Source organism: Strix uralensis, chromosome 6 (assembly GCF_047716275.1).
Source record: "Strix uralensis isolate ZFMK-TIS-50842 chromosome 6, bStrUra1, whole genome shotgun sequence".
NCBI classification, from domain to species: domain Eukaryota; kingdom Metazoa; phylum Chordata; class Aves; order Strigiformes; family Strigidae; genus Strix; species Strix uralensis.
Genome location: NC_133977.1, coordinates 19,167,472 through 19,188,465, shown reverse-complemented (window position 1 = coordinate 19,188,465; position 20,994 = coordinate 19,167,472). Strand labels below are relative to the sequence as shown.

General features: G+C 38.2%; 1 protein-coding gene across 6 annotated transcripts in view; it reads right to left on the bottom strand.

Moving 5' to 3' along the window:
* The window catches only part of ZNF385B (zinc finger protein 385B), a 172,612-nt gene that overhangs the window by 77,420 nt on the left and 74,198 nt on the right, over nt 1–20,994 (bottom strand). Inside the window, exon 2 of one of the 6 annotated variants that reach the window (XM_074873070.1) lies at nt 2,320–2,449. The exons of the other annotated variants lie outside the window; for them this stretch is intronic. The gene's annotated coding sequence lies outside the window, so the exon portion shown is untranslated. The remainder of the gene's footprint in view (nt 1–2,319; nt 2,450–20,994) is intronic. 6 annotated transcript variants of the gene reach the window in all.

Sequence of the window (20,994 nt, the reverse complement as noted above, 5' to 3'; positions counted from 1 at the left end):
AGTCTGCATCAGTTCTGACTACAAAGGCAACTTCCTGAAGTGGTGCATAATTTGAAGGGTACCTGTTCGTATAGGCTTTAAAAATACGTAAGAGAAAATAACCAAGACAAAAAAACCCCATTAGTTCATTCAAAGTAATCCCAAACTTTTCATGAGAAAGTTATGGAGCTGTTAACACCAGGTAATAAAGAGCTTGTAACAGTGCTCTCCTTTGAAACCTGCAGTTCCAATGCTAATCACAGCAGTGACCACATCACTCCCTTAAGCACATCTGGTCTCAAACTGTACAGCAGAAGCAGCTGTAAGCAAACAAATGAATAATTGCTATAAGATCTCAGCTTAAGGTTTAAGTTGTCACACAACAGTCAAGGCCTATGTAAGGTCAGAGTTTCAGTTCAGTTAAGAGTTTTTTAAAAGTCTAATAACTAGCAGCTTCAAAAATGTGTTATTTTGAATTACATGTATGCTTTGGGTTTACCTATGGACTTTCAAAACCAAAAGGCTGCTCAGAAAGCTTTTGTATCTGAGACAAATTAAAACAAATACAGAAATCGAGCTTTCACCAAGAGTTGGACATGTTTCTTAGTGTAAACAGGCTAACTTATTTGAATAAAACAAATTAAAGAAAATGCACTAATGTTGTCTTCACTTAGGAGTGACACAAACAGGTGTAACTGGAGTCATGAGTAACCGAGGACCACATGAGTATCTGTCCAGTTCTCTGAAGTCTAAAACAGACATCAGATGGTATCTCGTGCTGTTGTCAGTGAATGAAGCTGTTCTGTTTGCTGCATTAAAAGAGGGTTTGTGTGATGCTGTCAAGTCAGACCAAAGAACAACTGGTTGCAATCTCCATCCTCCATCTTTCTCATAGAGTAGAAAAGTCTTCTTTGATAATAGATGGTTCAAACAATCAGGAACCCTGAATTCAAGAAATGAGGTGACACCTTTACAAAATACAGAGCACTAACGTGATACATTGACTGAAGAAAGTAGCACTCAAATACAGCTAATTTAAGCTTCCAAAAGATGTCTTGGTACACACTGCACTGACAGCATGCATACATACATATTAAGAGGCAAAATTCTCACAGTACATCCAGCACCAAGAGTTCAAAGAGATTTGTTAAATATCGGACACATTATTTAAAATAACATAGTTTTATTTTCATTAACTCATCTGTCGCTACTTTTGTTTAAAAATAGATTTCCTAATTTAGTATATCTCAACTACATAAAAACTACTTTAATTCCTATTCACCCCACTTTAACATTAAGCATCCTTTTTTGAAATTGTTCTCCTCTCATAGCTGGTTTCCAACACTAGTCTCAGCAGTGTTCAGACTGATTTTCTCAAGGCTTTTTCCCCATGAATGATTTTCAATTTTACATGTCAGTAAGATATCCAAGCCCCCGGCACCATGGGGTTAAGATCAAAAACTGATGATAATTCCTCCCAAACCCCTTTTATTATTATTTGTAACAAAAGCATTGCCTTTTTTAACATGCTTCATTTTTCAGATCAACACTAAAGGTAGATGAGAACTTTAACTTTTATCCCCTTTAGGAACCGACCCTACTTTTCCAAAGTAGCATTTGTTCTGTTCCATCAAGAAATTGAGAAGAAAGACTGAGCTCCTCTCCAGGCGGCATGTATTGTACATACAAGGAGCTCTTCATTTTTCATACAAGTCATTCCATTAGAGAAGGTAAACCACAGTTTACTGATGAATTTTAAAACACTACCTCATGTATAATTTATAAAAACTGTTACTTGCATAAACTTTACTTTTCCTGGTATGTTTTCCGCTTTAAAATGTCACATGCAATACTTCAGCCATAGGTGCAGTATCTATTACAGGCTGTAAGTGACCCTACACTGGCATCCATTTTGTTGCTATCAACATTCACTTGAGCGTTACAGATTTTTTGGCTGACAACATCACCTACTGCTTTGTTGTTACGCTTAAAGTTGCCATGGAGACAAAAGAACAGCTGAACAGCAATTTTAATGCTTGAGAAATGCTTATTCTTTAGTAATAGGATGCTACTTGCCAGTATGGAGTCTCAGGATTTAATGAAAGTTGTTATAAATAGTAACTTTTGAATCAAAGGCTCGCTCAAAAAAAAAAAAAAGACAAAGACAAAAAAAGACTTTTTTTTTTTGTGTGTTACCTCCTGCTCACCCTAGTTCTACTGGTAACGAACAGAAGCAGAGGAGACTGTCTCCCTGCTGTGGCACAAGAGATCAGCTCAGCAGAAGTTGCCTCCAGCCCCATATTCTGCAGGATACAACAGCCGATGCACCAAGATGCTTACCTTATTTTCCCTCCATGTGCCTCTAGGTTGCAAATAACCTCAAAATGGGAAGGAATAAAGAAGTTCCATGCTTCATCTTCCTCATCAACTCAGGTAAAGTGCTGCTCCATCCACAAAAATACAACACGAACTAGGAAAAAAAAAAAATCAAGGATCTTCTCCTTGAATTTTTTCCTCTAGCCATACAGATCTGCTTTTTTTCTAGCACAACCCTTCCTACACAGAGTATGTGTAGAAGCTCAGACTAACAGCTGAATCCCACTGCTCTCTGCTCATAATCCATTAACTCACATTACAGTATAACTTGCCACTGATGGGAATTGAGGGCGCTCAGCCCTGGCATACTTGGCACCTTTCAGATTCCCGTCCTAGATGTTTAATTCCTTCCATCTCACCGCAGCTCCTGCTCCTGAGTGGGCAGAACACATGGGATCAAAATGAGTATCACCTAAAGACTTTTCTATCTTAAATCCTGTTGTTGGTGAGTCAGAGAATTTCTAATAATTGCAAATAGCAGATTATCCCCGCTTTGGTACAGTGGATCAGAAACAAAAATGCAATAAGGCAGAATCTTGTCCTGCAAAGCTAACCAGTAGGCAAAGTAAGCAGCTGTCAGGGACAGCTGAAGGAATATTTTCCTACACAAGAGCCTTCCCTCACCCTCCACTTGACTCTACTGTCCTTCTCCTACCACCTCAATGGCAGCAAGAACACAAATCCTATTCCCAGGGGTTGCTGCCTGATCCTCCCCAGCAGTAGGAGCAGCTTTAGTCCCGCAATTTCCTGCTCCATGAGCAGACCCTGACTTGCCTGTTCCCATGAGGTGCAGGGTAATACAGTCAGGGGGAAATACTCCAGCAACACAAAAATGTGGTAGGCGATAAAGACGACTGAGGTAAAGATGATTCTTTCTCCTCCTTACCAGATCTCTCTGCTGAAAGACTCCTGCATGCCCTCTTCCAGTCACTGAATTCTCTTCCCTCCCTGTCTTTGCTGCCCACAATCCTGACATCCCACTTGCAGCTTCTTTTACCTCTACAAAAGCATCTTGCGAACCTACACATTTCAAGAACCCAGCCTCTGTGCCAAAATGCACTTTGTGACACTTCAAAAAGAACACTTCACACTGAGGATTATGATCTTTTACTCACGTTGGACAAAATCTGCTTTTGCTAAGAAGCCTTGAATTGACTTTGGAGCTCACAGAAGCAAAAATATTAAATGTTAATATATGAAAGAACAGGCAGGCTGTGACAGTGGAGGTCTGTTCCTCTAGCTTGGAAGTTTCCAGCTGAGTGAGAACATTCTATTGATAAGCTGAAATTAAACACACAGATTGATCCTGGTTTTACAAATTCTCTGATCTATAGCAAAGGTGCCTAAAGTGGAAATAAAATTCTGAAAGAACACTAATTTTTTGTTCTTTTGAGCAAATATTTTTCTATTATTTGAGGGAAAAGAGGAGAGACAATTATGAAAAGTTTTTATTAGTTATTTATTTCAGCATCTCAGACAGCACTCATCTGCAATCCTAAGGTCTAAGCGACATGATGCAAATGATCACAACAACAAAGAGAAGGAGTGAAAAGGTGAGAGCAACTTCATCAAAAAGAGGGCAAGACAGTATTTAAAATAAGCTCATTGCCCACTCTCAGGAGTTGCATTATTCCAAGCTCAGTTTTGTCTCAGCAGGTCCTGCTCTAGACTTGTCCAATCACAGAGAGATTTCACAGTTTAAGCAAGTCACCTGGGCAGATGGCCAGCAAGACAGGAACTCATTCCAAAAAGAGACAGTGCTCTCCTCTTACCACATATTATTTAGAGGCATCAACAGCCTGTGACAGGGATGCCCGGCAACAGCACACAACCCCCACTTTGGAAGAGTGTCCGTCGGGGCCAGCGGAGGGCTAGGACTTGGGCATCACCCCACCAACACTGCTGCAGCTGCCAGTTTCTGACAAGTCTGAGCCAACACGTTGGTCTCCAGCTACAGACAGAAAAATGCAGTTTGGCACATCACTTCTGGCAGGTTGCCAAGCCCAATTCCACATTTCTCTAAAAGTGAGGGATGAAGGGAGAAGATAAATCTGCTAACAAAATGAAGTTTCTGATCCTTGTGCCCTCACAGTCAAGCCTGAATGGAAGGGAAAGAAGTCCACGTACCATGAAACTAGGTAAAACTCAAAGGGAAAAGGAAAACAGCTGAATGGCAGACTCAGCTCTGTCCCAATGTCATTTTTGTCAAATATGTTTGGAATTGCTCCCACCATGGGAGAGAAAAATCTTCTCTGAAACACAATTTAAAGAAATATGTGATGGAGCAGGAAATAAAAGGCTTCAATTTAAAAGGTTATATGGAAAGACCATTTTATAGGGGAAAGACTTTTGGAAAAGATTGTTCAATGAAAAAATTCCAGATGGAACTCAAATAAAGCAAGAAACTGATAACTTCCAGGTCAAGTTGTATTTGAAGATTAACATATATTCAGAAATTATGAGGAATATGAAAGTGTGTGCATTAAAAGCTTAATAGCTATTCACACAAATTCCTTGCAAGAGACGCTGTACTAGCATCTATGTGAAGTCTGGCTTAATTTATTTAAGGGCACTTGATAAAAACCCACACATGTAACTTCCTCAAAGTATTAGTCTTTCTTTCACATGACAACTAGATTAAAAAAAGAAAATTAATGCCTCAATATCTTAAATATTAAGATATCTTAATGTATTAATAATATCTTAAATAAAGAAGGACAATATCTGGATAAACTGGGGGGTGAAGGAGTAGGGTACTCAGACTACTCAAGCGCAAAGGACGAAATGCATTTAAGAGTAAATAGAGGTCAAACATAGTTTTTGAAGGGATCCAATCAAATTATGAAAACGAAGAATAATGCAGAAACTGGCAAACACATGCATAGATGATCTAGCAACTTCTAGCAATAAACATAAAAAGCACAGACTTAACTGTTATCTTGCTATTAGCTTAGTACTTCCTTGCTGCACCTTAGTCAGTGAGATGAGGGATTCCTCGGTGTGAAGGCGCAGATGCAGGAAGCATTTCCCCTGAGAAGTTTGTCAGAGAGAAGCTGCATTGCTGCTCAGAGCAAGGAGCTCTGGGTAGAACACAGCAAAGCTGTTACAGCTACTATGCAATGTCCTTGTAACAGCTCAAATTAAGAAACCTTGCTGCCCTTCCAGTAAGTACATCATTTATCCTTTTGTTTCTTGTGGTGTGAACAATCATTCCAGATGCAATTTAATATGAGTTTGAGTATTTTCTCAGAGGTCAGTATCAGGTACTTCATTATTTGTATTCATGTTTCGTTAGGAAATTAATACTTAGGGTATCAGGGTTTTAAAATTCTGATGAAAGGTCTTAAAATTCCCCCTGGATTTGTATTTGTAATTGACAGTGTTATATAATTTTTAAGTACTGAATGACTCACAATAGGATATAAAATACTGACTTTGTAGAAACTGTTATGCTTCTTAAAATTTCTTACACTTTCCTTGCTTTAAGGGTCTAGGATTTCAAGCCCTGATATTTGCATTTACAAGAAGCAATTCCTCTCTTTCAAGCAGAAGTCTTCCCTTTGTTTAATTTTTAAAAGCAAAGACAGTGCTAAGATCATAATTTTTGTTAGACTTGCATAACTACATCTTAAAGTACTTCTCAAACAGCTGTAACAGAAGATTTCCCAAATCTTACAACTAGTCCTCCAACTGTGGGCAAAATAAATCCCTAAGTTTACGGACACAGCATGTTAAATGTATCTAGATGAATCATTCCTATTTAGACCAAGTATTAGAAAGTTTTACCATGTTCTGTGGTTCGTTTCCTCTGTAATCAGCTCACCCTCCCAGTCCACAAAAGCTGCTCATTTCTTTTAACTCAAAGAGCTACTCAGATCCCAGTAATGTATCTCTGAAATGTTAAAGACTATTACTAGCTTCTTAAGTATCACTACAGTATAGTAAGTCTTTAGCTTTAATTTAATTGCATTCCTGAAGAGGAAGAAAATAGGTTTAGTTGGTTTTGTTTGCTTGTTTGTTTTACTATTATTAAGCTGTAATAGGATCCCATCCCTTTCATTATCTGATACTATTTCTCAATGGCCAAACTTGAACAGGGACTCAAAAAGTAAAATGATACTGTTCTTAATGTCCCAAGAGCAGAGAGCTAAAACAGTAAACTGATACCATTTACAGCTGCTAGAAGTGAGCATTTGGCTTAAAGACCCTTCATGTAATCTAATGAATGTTTCAAAGCACCGCATACACACAGAGCATGCCACTAAAAGTAACTCCAAGGTTGCTGCACACAGAGAAACAGCAATAACCAAATGGTAGAATACTGAGTATCACCTTTATGAATGTGGTGACCAGGACAGGAACCACAGACTAACTCCACTACAGGGAAAGCACTGTTCAAAAGGTATCTTATCTAGCTGACTAGATATTGACAATTTTGAAATAAATATTGTAATGAGGTTATTAAGACCCTTAAATGCAACCATAGAACACCATTCTTAGTGCTATTACTTGACTAATTTAAAAGGAAATTAGTATCTGTACCCTCACTGCACCACAAATGTTTGAGGCATAAATACTGTAAGCAAAGAATGTCCCTTAGTTTGATACACTGGGGCATAATTAGAAATGATGGGATGGAGTAAATGAATGGTATTCCCAAGGCTTAATATTGGGAAAACCAATATCCAAAACAACCTATGCAATAAAGCAAAAGGAGATCATCCCACGGGAAAGGCAGGAAAGCTAATAGTTTAGGACTTCTAAAGAAATATCAGAAAATAATGAAATTAGTGACTGCAGCCTATTTTCACATGTTTCAGTATCAGTTTCACTTATGTTTCATTTGTATTTTTAATATTAAAACTTATAAAATTTATTTTAAATGTGATAATTACCATAATTTTAAAATTTAAAGAGCACAGAGCCACTGAGTAATCATGCAGTCTCTAACATTGCTGATCTTAAAGTATAGCCTTTACTATTGAGTATGCTTAGTGAAATGCTGACTGATTCTGTTCTATAGCTGGAGTTCTACTTAATCAGAAACTGCACGTCACTCCCCATGGGCTCCTTTGCACTCAAGATGCAGAACCAAAAAATGCCCTCCCTCTCCCCCCCCAAGATTTTACTTATCTTTCATTTAAATTGGACAAAGACCAGATTTTGCGGACTGCTAAGCCTATTTCTATTCTCACATATGCTCTTGTTCATTAGATTAATTCCACTAGCCTCAGAGGATTCAGATGGGTGAAAAATAAAGACTAAGCAAGTCAGACACAAGACAGTTGGAGCTGAAGCATATGTCCATGACAGACTGACCTGCAGTACATCAGGCAACTGACAGGCAGTGGAGATGCTGATCAGCCTTTTGTTTTAAAGCATGTCAGAAATACAATATACCACTTCAGAGGACAACTCCTCAATCCACTGCAGTGAGCAGCAAAACTTCCAGCAAAACCAGAATTACAAGCTAACACTTTAAGGGTAAGAGAACAACATTCACAGTGAATCTTGCAAAACTTGGTCACTCAGCTTTACAGCTTGGCACGTACCATAAGCTATAAGAACACCGGGAAAGAGAGATGGACACCCTACTCCTTTACCTCCAAGTATATCTTTCACTGGCTGAACAGCTACCCTTTCAGTGCCATCAAAATCACAAGCACTGAAATTACTTTTTCAGTTAAATGATAGGATTGCATCTATCCTTATTCCTCAATCTTTTCAAAAGCTTTAAACACTTTGAATAAACTCTTTTTATGTCTATAGTGCCCTTAGTTTCCTACAGTTCTAAGCAAGCCTGGAGTAAAGTCTCTCTTCCCACTATTAGTGATATCCCTAATGTGACTGTATCCTCTATGGGGTTGTTTTTTTCCCAGAAACCCCATTGCTTCTGTAATTCTCTGCCACAGTGCTCTCCCTAGCTGTTCTGACATCTCTTCCTCCCTTCAGTTTCAGACAGCACATTAAAAATAAAAAAGTCGCAAATACTTCGCTCATACAATTTTCCTTCTCAGCCTCAGCCATTGTCTCACACTTACCCATAAGCTTAAGTTTTACAGTGTGCATCTGCAAAATGGCCTCTCTTCCCAGGCACCTTAACTAACAGATCTTCTATTTACAGAGAAGCACTTTACTAAGTTATCTGTAGTCCTAGAGATTTGGGACTCTCTGAGAGAAAAGACAGGCTTTTGCATTAAACTAAATGAAGCTTCTTGGTTTTGCAAGAACATGGTAAGGGGAGAGAGCAGGGATTTAGGAAGAGCTTCAGCTATGGACATTACCTTTCAGGACAGAATTCATTAACTCCTATGAGTTTTTTTGTACTTAGCAAAAATCTGAATAGCTATGCAATACAGAATCACAGAATCATCTAGGTTGGAAAAGACCTTGAAGATCATCTAGTCCAACCATCAACCTAACACTGACCATTCTCAACTACACCATTATCCCTCAGTGCTATGTCAATCCGACTCTTGAACACCTCCAGGTATGGGGACTCCACCACTGCCCTGGGCAGCCCATTCCAACGCCTAACAACCCATTCTGTAAACAAATGCTTCCTAATATCCAGTCTAAACCTTCCCTGGAGAAACTTGAGGCCATTACCTCTTGTCCTATCGCTTGTTACTTGGTTAAAGAGACTCATCCCCAGCTCTCTGCAACCTCCTTTCAGGTAGTTGTAGAGGGCGATGAGGTCTCCCCTCAGCCTCCTCTTCTCCAGACTAAACAACCCCAGTTCCCTCAGCCACTCCTCGTACGACATGTGCTCCAGACCCTTCACCAGCTTCGCTGCCCTTCTCTGGACACACTCGAGTCATTCAATGTCCTTTTTGTAGTGAGGGGCCCAAAACTGAACGCAGTAATCAAGGTGCGGCCTCACCAGTGCCGAGTACAGGGGTAAGATCACTTCCCTGTCCCTGCTGGCCACGCTATTTCTGATACAGGCCAGGATGCCATTGGCCTTCTTGGCCACCTGGGCACTCTGCTGGCTCATGTTCAGCCGGCTGTCAATCAGTACACGTTGGAATGTTCAAATCAAGATCTTCAAACTATTGCTATTTCTTTAGGGCTTGCAGCCTTCTTTTTATAAGTGAGTAAGTTTTAAAAGTTCATAAGTGCATGACCTATAGACAGATTAGTATTCAGTCCTCAAAAGGGACAAAAGAAATCTGCTTTCTAGTTAGCCATGATTTTTCTACGATTTACTCAGACATGCAGTACTTTGATTCTCTGTCAGAGATAACCTCACCCACCCACAAGGCACGGCTGCTTTCTTGTTCTGCTGTGCTACTATCTGACACTTCAGGAAGTTGGCAGTAGCTTTTCAAAGAACTTTTCAGAACTATTTTTAGACCTATTATTGACATTTCTACCTAAATTTCAACTGTACCCCTAGGACATGGTGACAGACATTATTATATGGTATCTCAAGTCACTAAAGAGCAGTTGGTAATATCAACAACTGATTAATTTTCACACAGCATACAAAGCACATGAATCAACCTAAGAATAGCCCTGGCAGCTATTGCCAAACACAATCTCTAATCTACATAATCCTCTTAAATTCAAACTTAAAAAAAGAGAGAATAAAACTTGTTTTCAGTAGCATGGAATCTCCAAAATATTTTCAAACTCTTTAAAGGTGGAATTCTGGGAAAAACAACACTGAAGATGCTTTAGCTACTTCTCCCGGATTAAGAATTAGCTGCCTTTTCAGAATTCTTCTGATTTGCTATCTACCCTTAAGACATGGGCTACCAAAAAAAAATTTTAAAAAACTAATCAAAGAATGTAGAACAACACTATATATTTTCACGTCTTTAAAGTAATCATTGGGTGTTGCTTTTTAAATATATTACACTTTCTAATGAAAAAGCTGGCCTATGGCTGACTCATTAGCCTCTTGCCATACCTATTTCATTCTGTTCTCTGAGTCTAGTTTCATGAAGGCCTCCTGATGTATGTCAGCAAGAACTACTTTCCTAAGAACAATGTAGTGCTGTATCCCTAAGTAATCATAAGTAACATAAAAGTAATTTAAGTCTCCAGAGTCTGCAACAGTTCTATTTTAACAATTATATATTATATACAAGGATATATTATATTTTGGTTTCTTTACAACAAATTGAACACAACTATAGAAGTATATGACAAGTTTAGGATTTGGGGGGGGGGGCAGTGTTTTGTTTTGGGGTTTTACTTCTATTCTTAGCCTTTTCTCAGTCATAATTGAGAAACATAACTGAGTCCATCTCAAAATATGGTGGTGTTATGTAATATGGTAAAAGGTATGACTGTATGCTTTCCTGAGCAAGAATAAGAAATACAGGTCACAGCGAGCAAGATCTGGTGAGATGAACTTGAGCACTCTTTTGCGTTTAGCAAATGTCTTGACATTTAACAATGCATGTATTGTTGTAGAATGACAAAGAGGAGGAGGTCAAAAAGAAATTTTCTTTCCTCCATTCTGAAAGCTCCTTCTTCAGATTCCCCATAAAATCTAGAAAGAACAATCTGATTCTGTACTAAACTGAAGTTGACGACTAAAAATCACAGCATCACCAAGGACATACGTTTTAGTTAATGTCTAACTATCTGCTAAAATCAGAGGGAAAAAAATACTTCAGAATATAATTTAGTTATATATGCAAGTCTCTTTTTTTATTCTAGTACCACACAAGCACACCCATACAAGCAGGATGCTAAGTAAGAAAACAATACCAAATGGAGCTCTGCATAGGCATGAAGATCCTAGTCGGCCAGCAGGTGGGTTCTGAAAATAACATATAAATGCTGGTGAGATGCCTCATCACTTGTGGATAACTGCACCTATCACTGTTATATCAATCACTACCTCTTCAAATAAAGGAATCTGCTTTACCAGGGAACACTGGGCATTGGTGTGGATCTACACCCAAAGGGTATATATAGAAGTTCTTTGGGGAGCACTGCCCTTTGAAACGTGCAAGCCTGAGATACAGTTCTCTTTGATAGCAACTGTTAATGAAATTACCTAATAAAACAGAGATTTCAATTACCAAGACTACAAAAGCATATTTGGTGTCATTGCATAAGCCTAACTTCACTGTCTGGCTTACATTACTACTATAGGCAGAACATTTAGAATAACTAGGAGGCTTGCACGCTACTTTTTACCGTAAGACCATGTTTTTCAGTAGCTTATAGTTTGCCAGTCTATAAGTTTTCCTTGCCTGGTTTAAATTTTTAGTATTGTTTAAAATTTCAAGTCACTACTGAGAACATGTATTATAAATATATGGAATATACACTTGAACAAAGAAAAACTGGTAGACATCACCCAATAAGGATTACCTGATGCAGTCCATTGAGAAAGATTCTTAAAATTTTTGGGTAACTTCTCACATTTCTGTTGATCATTGATATTTGGAAGAATCTCCTAAGCCTGTTCACCTAGTCTTTGATTTATTGATGTACCTTCTGAAGGGTTAAAAATCACCAGTTCCTACCCTCACCTTTGCCCCAGAGAGATTTCAACAGCCTGCCAAAAACTCTGACCAATCTCAGAAAGGACCATGCTACTTCTAAAGCTCATGCCATACCCACAACCTTCACACACCAGGGTAAAAGAGCAAAATGTCCACTCTCAAAACTGAAATTTAGCACAGTACTCCAGCTACCTCCTCTCTTTCCAACGGACAGGTCTCCTCCAGGGGTATGAGGACAGGCAGGCCTTTCTCTCAACCATTCTTTGCAGGTAGCACATGCCTATCCACAGAACTTAGTGAACAACAACATTTTTCAAAGTCCTCACAAGAAGGATGTTGAAAACAAGAGGAACTAAGACAGGTTTAGCTTGCTCTTACAAGTTTCTGGATTCAGCAACTTTTTGCTTGAATTGAAAATTGTCAGCTTTTAATGTCAGATAATATTACTAGCCCTACAGATCGGACAATAATGGGAAATAGTAAGTATACCGTCCCCTGTCCCTTCTTGTTCCTTTCTGGTTGCACTGAGGTCAGTTATGTTCTTGCTTCCCTTTGCCTATCTGCCCGCAATGAAGGCAGAGCTTCTCCCTAAAGGCACACAGAACGACCAGAATAAAGATCACAGCAAAAAATTACAGGAAGATATAAGTAAATCATACATAAAGAAATTCCTTATCTATGCCCAAGCAAGCTGTATCAGGATCAGATTTTTCCTCGACTAATCATCTTTAGAGACTCAGAAAAACACTAATGAAAGATCTGATCAAAATCCCAGAAATTAAAGGAGAAAACTGTTCCAAATATAACATGCTTCTAAACAATCCCTTGTTTTAATTGCACAACTCCGAATCTCAGCCAACAAGATTCCGCAGAATTCAAGCCAAACCCATCCCCAACTGCACACGTCTAACTAAAAAGAAAGCTGTTGTTCAGATAGTTCCTACCTATTTTTACCAGTTAAACCAAGTTTTGTAGGAGAGAGTACTGCTTGCCTCTGTGTCCATTAACTATTGATTGTTGTGTAAATATTAGGCTTCCTGCTTGGGGAGAAACTACTGCAAAGTTTCTTTCAGTTCTGTTTGCACATTTCAAACTTGTGCGTGGTTTAGAACAAGGAAGTTTATGTAATGTTCCCAAGAAAGTGCAGTACATCATGGCTTATTTTAATTCAGGTATGAATACATGACACAGATGAATTCACAAAACACTCCTTTCATCTGAAATTTAAGTAGTAACCCTTTTTCCCCTGAAGGTTTAAGCAGCTTCAAGTGACGAAATGATTATACTTTCCTGTTTCTATAAAGCAATACTGGATAGAAACAGCTTAGGATGAATCTTTCCTGAATTTATTCAAATATGAATACACCATCAACTATAAGGATATTTGAGTAAGTCATTCTAAAACATCTCAGTGTTCCCTACAGCTATAGAATACAATGACTTTAAACTTTGCTCAAAGTATTTTAGTATTACAGCACATAACAGCATCTTTTCCCCAAAGGCCAAATTTTTAAGCACTAAACAAACCCAAATATCTGTTTGCAAAAACAAGAAATGTGTATATACATCTGGGATATTCACTTATCTAGACATAAACCTATGATGCAAATTTTATTTGTGCACTGCCCATTACCAGTGCCCATCACTGAAATACTTGCTTACTTGTAAAGCTGTTTTTACATCTTTCCTAAAGAGGAAGCTTTTTAAATTGCTGTTATTAGGAAGTATCATTGGGAAAGTGATGGTGGAGTACTTCTGTACTTCTGGATTACCATTCTTTACCCAACACCTCCCACAAGTTCAGAGTCCCATTCAAACACTCCCTTTCTAGGACCCTTTCTGACCCCCATTGCTGCCTCTTGCCCCTGTGACTCAGAGCCTGCTTCCCCGAAAGCAGGGTCAGTGGTAGTCACTGCCACCAGCAAGGGTTAGACATTTTTCCTCATCTGGCAGCATTTGTGTTGCTCAGGTCTTGCTGAAATTCGTATCATCCTTGGTGCACAAGCTTCCAAGTTTTATTGGGTTTCCCCTCTCAACAGAGTATCTCTCTCAGCTTAAGAGAACTGCATGTTCTGCATGAAGCAGTTCTGATGAGTTAAAAGGGGGGTTTTTTGGTTAGTTGGGTTTCTTTGTTGTTGTTGTTTGGGTTTTTTTGGGTTTTTTGTTTGGTGTTTTTTGTGGTTTTTTTTTTTTTTTTTTTTTTTTTGTTACACTTTCTGGATAGACAGAGTTTCCTCTATTGTTTTCATCACACTGCAACTGTCCCCAAAGGCTTGACACCAATTTTTGAACTCTTACTTCTCTCTCTCAGCTTGCCAGCCATTTTTCCAGGACAGCATCAGCTTGGGCTTGTCATCCACCAGCCAAGGGCAGCAGACAGACAACGCGTGGCCGCACAGACTTCCCATCACCTATGCCTCGTCTCCCAGGAGTCAGGAACAACCCAAGATTTTTGGGCTGCCTGCATTGCCCAGTAGCCATTTGCTGTGGGGAGTGCATGGCAACCTGGCCCATTCTGTGGGCTGTGAGATAAGCCACACTGGAAAAACAAAGATAAATACGAATCTAGACATTATCATGATAACAGTAGCACAGGGAAATTATGACTAGTGATGTTTAACTAAGCATCCTGAAGGTGGCATGGAAGGTGTGGACTGCTCCGAGTTCAGAGAGAATTAATACATTTCTAAATACAGAATGCTGAAATCACATTAAGGGAGCAACCAAATCACCAGATTTCTCTCAGACTTCTCTTTTAAAACCTTCTACAACATGTATTTCTTCACAATACAGAAAATTGTCATGGCTATGTCTGTATACACAAAATGACAAAGAGAAGCAAAGGTCTAGAAAAATCAGAGAGCATTTCCCTACCACAAAGAATTCAGCATCTAAGCTGTAAAACAATGATCGTCAAACAAACCATAAGAACAATGTCACAGACACATATATGGAGAAAAAGACAATAAGGGATAAATGCTTATGAAAATAGCTATATTTGAAGTTCTGAAGCACCTACAAACATACAACCTGATTTGCTGAAATCTGAACAATTTAACTAGACTAAGATGAATACTGCACTAATCCTAAATTCTGCCTAATAAAACCATCTCCCCAGGCCATTTTCATGTCTTTAGAAAGTTAAAATAGGTGACAGTAACCAAAAATTATGGTCGATGGATACATACCGGTTTTAGTAAAAAAAGAGATAAAAGAAGTAGCTTTAAAAACAATGGAATCCTATGAAACTGAATTTGCCACAGCCTGAGGACGATCATACTTACACAGAGCAGAGGGTATTTTATAACAATCAATTCACAGCAAATGAGCATTCTATTAGTATTTATTTGAACATCTGAAAAAGCTATCAATGACATTCCTCCAAACAAGGTTGCCTTGTATGAAAAAAAAAAATTTAAAAATGTTTTCTAGAAGCTAATCATCTAAATATAAACAGGACTTTGAGGATAGAAAGAGAGCATTTATGTTTTCAACCTAACAAGGCATCCTAAGAGGAACTTTCTGAATGCATCATGCACATTTTTAACACTGCAGCTAAGCAGCACAGTGTAATCTGCAACATATTAACATTTCATAAGCTCAGTAATTTGAAGTTGTTCTTTAAAATACACATGAAGGCATTCTCTATTTCAAATGCTATTACTATTCATGGTTATTGAAACTATTATATAACATATATCAGTCAACAGGATTTCGCGGCATAATGCTAAAAGGAAATTAAAGACATACAATAATCAAGCATTAAATTTTTACAGTGAACCATCAGTGTGCTTACAAATAAGAAACAAATTTATTTTAATATTTAAGAAATACATTCTTCCAATGGGCTTACTAACATGAATTTTCATTTATAGCCTTCCTTCAGAAAATGTCACGGTTACCATCTGAACAGGGAAAAGAAAAAGATAAAGTTCAAATGCTGACTTTGGCATTTATATTTCTCTGACGTAGTTTACCTAAAGATAAAAAGTATCTAAAAAAATAGATCACAGGCACCCACAGTGCTAATATTTCCTAATTCGACTACTCAGTTCCTAAACTACAGCAAATGAGCACAGCTTTCACTAAAGGATTGCTATTAAAAATAAATCAGCAAAACAGTGTATGTATTTCTCCTTCCATACAGCTGGAGCAAACATACAGCCGTCTATTATGCAGCTAGTTGAAAGACAGATTTCAACTTCCACATGGAATTACTTACCCAGAAGCATGTTTCTCATCTACAGTTAGTTCAGCAGAATAGAAAGTTCTGCACAATAGATCTAGCAAAGGGAAAGTTCTCACAAGCTCCTTTTTGACTTGGTGCAAGTTTTGAGTAGGGTTTGAACTTGAGCTGCTGAGAAATATGCCTTGCCCCATAAAGCTGCTGGGACACCTTACTTCACTCTCATTGGTGAATGATACCTCTTCAGACTATGTAGAAGTGATGCAGAGACAGGCAGTAGCTGGTGCCACCTTAATTTAACAAAACCATAAAAAAAAAAAGTTGTCACTTCACTGAAGCTTTAAAGTTATATATTTTAATATATCTCTCCTGCAACTGGTTTTAAACTAGTTGCCTATCTTAGACCAAGGGAAAAACTCCCTACTGAATGACTGTATTACTCTAAGTAACTCTACTGTATTACTCTAAGTAATACAGCATATCAAGGAAAATATAAACGGTAGACTAAATTCAAGTTTTGCAAAAGCAAATGCCCCATTTTTCCATAGTGCTTGATTACATCACAGGTGAATTTGCCTCCTCTGATACAAAGGTCTTCCTTTAAAGAAATACCAGCAGGGACCTGGTTTAGGATTTTTTTTGTTTAGCTCAAAAGTCACCTACAAGAGTAATTTGGACATGGAATAGAAGCATTTAGAACACTGCTGCTATCATGGCAAATACCTACGGTCCACTAAAACCCAGCACAGACTGTTTTTTGCTCAATTAAAAGTAAGTACTGCTATGAAGAGACAAAAAACCTCTTTCCTATTATAAAAGCAAAAGACATGTCACCTGAAAGCTGGGACTCAAATCATAAATTTTGAACAGAAAGACATGCTCATGCCCTTCATCCCCTCACTTCGGGATGTGCTGTGTTGGTACACCACAACGGGGGTCTGCACAGAACTTCTGATTCTCCAAAAGAATTTTTCCAAGAGCATCCTAGTAAGGATTCTTGATAGAAAGAGTTTTATTAAAAAAAAAAAAAATCCAAGAGCATTAGGGACAGATTTTTATCTGATGCAATTTGCAGTTGCAGTAATGTCAGATAATTCCTCATGGAGAAACTGAGGATTATGGAAGAAACCTTGTATATAACCCTTCCACTTCAGTGCTTTGCCTTAAATGTATAGAGTTAAGATTTACTTGATTTCATTTGTTTTTTACAAAAGTGAAGGGATGGGAGGAGGGGTAGAAGAGGACTTTAAAGAGCAAATTACTTGGAACAAACTTCCATATACCTAGAAGCACTAGACAAAATTTTTGTGACCAGTTTAATTTTGTACCCAGTCCTTAATAAAACATATTGTTCCAGTGACGACACTCTTCTCTAGGGTGTGACTATTGGTTACTCAAAACAGCACATACGAAACTTTAGCTTGATCTTATTTTATTCTACAACCTCCTACTCCTCATTCTTTCTACTAAAAGGGGAATTACTTTGATAATTGCCTGCCAACATGACTTGGCAGCAATTACATGATTTTGTTACATGTCCTGAAATATTTGGTATTCTTGTTAAAATCCCTTCCTTTTTTTAAGAAAAAAAAAAAGAGGGGGGTGGGCACTGCTAGAAGTAACGATCACAGAAAAACACTGGAAAAAATGAATCAGGTTTGACATAAAAAGGCAAATAAAAATGAAACCCAATTAAAAATAAACCTCTCTGATTTTTAAGCAAATCTTGTGATCTTGGAAGATGTGACTCATTCTTGTTGCACACTTGGGACTGGCAACACCAAACCTCTATGAAACTTTATGTGGGTTTTATATAGACTCTGATGACTTAGCAAGATGACCAGTATTCCCAAATAAATACTACATTCTCTCATGCTGACAGTAATACTAATACTTGTATTTTCTGTCATGTCGAAGGATTTATTTATTTTTTTTAAATTTCACTAAGTGCAGAAGTGTCTCACATATTCCATAAGCACACAGTATGTTTATGCATTATAGCAAGATAAAATGGCAAGGACTATATCCCCCCCTGAACTGGCAGGCGTGCTTCCCCCACTCCCTCCACTTGTTCAATGACTGTAATGTCTCTTTTTTGGCAATATTTGATAGTTCCTTGCTAAAGCCATTACAATGCACTAGCAAGCTCAGGTTTAACCATGTAGCTGGTTCAATGTACTGTAGCTCCCTTCTATTTCACTCTCCCTCTCAACAGTATATAACAGCTCGTCTCACAGAAGACCAGTCTTTGGTTGCAGAGGAAGGTCTCAGAACTCACTAATCACAGTTTTAACGTTTTAGTCTGCACTCTAGCTCACATCTAAAATGTGATCTTCAGGACACAAACAGTCAGTTTTAACTACCAATCTCTCTTCCCTTCCCTTTAAAACAACTATTGACTCCCATCTACTAATGCCCACTGTCCCAAGATTTTCTTTTGTCCAAGAAGGCTTCTTCAGAAGTTCATAATCAGTGCTGTTACAGCATGAATGGTCCCTCCACACCGTCAGCATGAAAACCTCTTTGGCTATGAAGGCATGCAAGCACAACAGGTACAAGCACAACGGAGATGTGGGTAAGGAGAAAAGCAGGACAGCACCTTCTTTTGGAGCATCAGACTGAGGTTATCATACTGCTATTGTATTATAGATGGTGCTAAAGAAGCAACAAGAGTAAGGATAGTTGATGGAAGAGAAAGAGGAGAAACAGTGGAATACAGAGAAGAAAGATGAAAAAAAGGACTTAAACATTGTATTATATACGAGAGAAGAATGGAATGAAAGGTCAAAATGTTACTATAAGATAACAGAAGGCAGAGAAGGAGAAATGAAAAGAAAGCAAAACATTAAGGAGAAATGAAAGTAAAACAGTCAAAGAACAATGGTAAATTAAATATGACAAAAGTGAACACATTTTTTTCCAGCTAGCTATCGGGTGCTGACCTTCCAGAAGACAAGGTGGTACAACATTCACTACAAGTGTGGTACCTACTACCACAAATCTAATTAAGGGGAAGAGAGAGAGCACAAGAGCATGCACACTAGGACCATAGAGCAACAAGAAAGGAAAGGCCTCTTGAGGAGGTTATCTGCAGGCAAATGCATTCAAGTCTCATTCATGAGCAGCTCCTGTAGTCAAAGAATGAAGAGCTGACATACAGCTCAAGTGGTAAGATGCTCAGGTGATGTCTTTTTTTAAAAAAAAAAAAAGTTCATGCTTTAAAAATTTTTTTCCCCCTGTATTTTCCCAGTACCTCTCTCTCGTATGTGGAGGCTGGAAAAGTGGCATTTTGAGCATTTATAATACATTACTTATCATCTCTGACTAACAAGTTTTAATAACAAACAAAAGTCACCTAGAATCCATCAACGTCTATACAAAACATTGTGTTTAGACTTCCATTCTTTCTACATCCATTCTCTGACCCCAGACTACTTTGATACAGGTAAGTCTCCCTAGTAGACTGCAATATAACTTGCTTGTATTTTGTCTGATGTTCAGAAACTTGGAGAACTGTACTGTCAGGATGTAATTGAAGAAAAATAGACAGTGTATGTAGATGTGCCATATTTTCTGCTTGAGTACAGAGCAAATCATCCTTCCAGAAGTCCAAAATTTAGCACTATGGACTTCTGTAGAGATTAGTGTCAAACAGCAATAATAGTATCTGACGGTCAAATTCATAAGAGGCTTCTCTGCACAGCCATGCTTGGATCCTTCACGTTTGGTCCTTTGCTTTTCATGCAAGAACACTCTAGGCTTGTTGTACCTGTTCTCAAGGTTGTATCTTCAGTGCACCATATACTAGTCACATACAGAAGTGCTGTAGAAGCTTTTCACGAAAGGAAAAATGTGCTATAGCTACTACATCTAGTAATAACATAAAAGTTAAGAAAAAGACAAAATTTAGTAGTTAAGGTTTGACCTTATTGTTATTGTACTACCCACGATTCTTAATCCTCAGTTTTGTTCACCAGGTATTTTCACATATGTATTTTGAGCACAAGAATGCTACTGTTAAGATCTCAGCTAAAATGAGTAGCATGAATATCTCAACGAATTTATAATGATACATGGAACATCACTAATGAACTACAAGCACTCTCCAGAGACATTGACTTAAACCAGTGACTAGTATGTGAAATGACGGTCCTTTGGTCAATTAAAAACACACAACTATCCTACCTCTTGTAATAAAGGATTCGCACCAGTAATCCAAACTTTGCTAAGCACAGGGAGTGCCAAATCACCCATACTTTGCTTCTGAAATTCAAGGCAGGAATCAAAGCAAAGGCAAGGTAACTTTGTCAGGAGAATACTGAAGACCTGTCAAACACTGTGGGGAATCTACTGGCCACACCTGAGTGGTATTTCAGACCAATGCATTTAATACATTCCCTAAGAAACATCTCAGTTTGAAGGAGGAAAACAGAAAACAGAAGCGAGGTAGAATAACCTGACCCTACTGTACAGACACACAGGAACAAGCAGAAGACATCAATCACATGTGCAGGGAGTAACAGCTAAATCCCTCTCTCACTAGATAAACTTCACAGGACACGACAAACTTCCAAGGCTTCTCAGAAATTTCTCAGAACAGAAAAGTATTGAATCAAAGGAGTTCAATTATTCTTCTCTGAGTCTTTTTCCCACATCAGGTTAGTGAGTTGTGGTACATGAAGACACAGATTCAAAGCAGAGGCCAGCAACTGTATTCTCCCAAACTCTCAAATCATAACCCCAAGAAATATGCACATCCAGTCATATATGAATTACAGCTCTTGCTCTTCCTCTCATACAGAGCACGAGGTCCAGCCCTCACTAAAAGTTTTGTTCTAGGAGAATTTAGAAAAGCAACATTTAAGTCTGCCCCAGTTTATGGATAAAACGTATCTCTCATACTAAAAACATATTTGAAACGCATATTAAAGGACTATTAAAAACTACCAGCTCACACTGTGTATCTTATTACTTGTGCTTGCA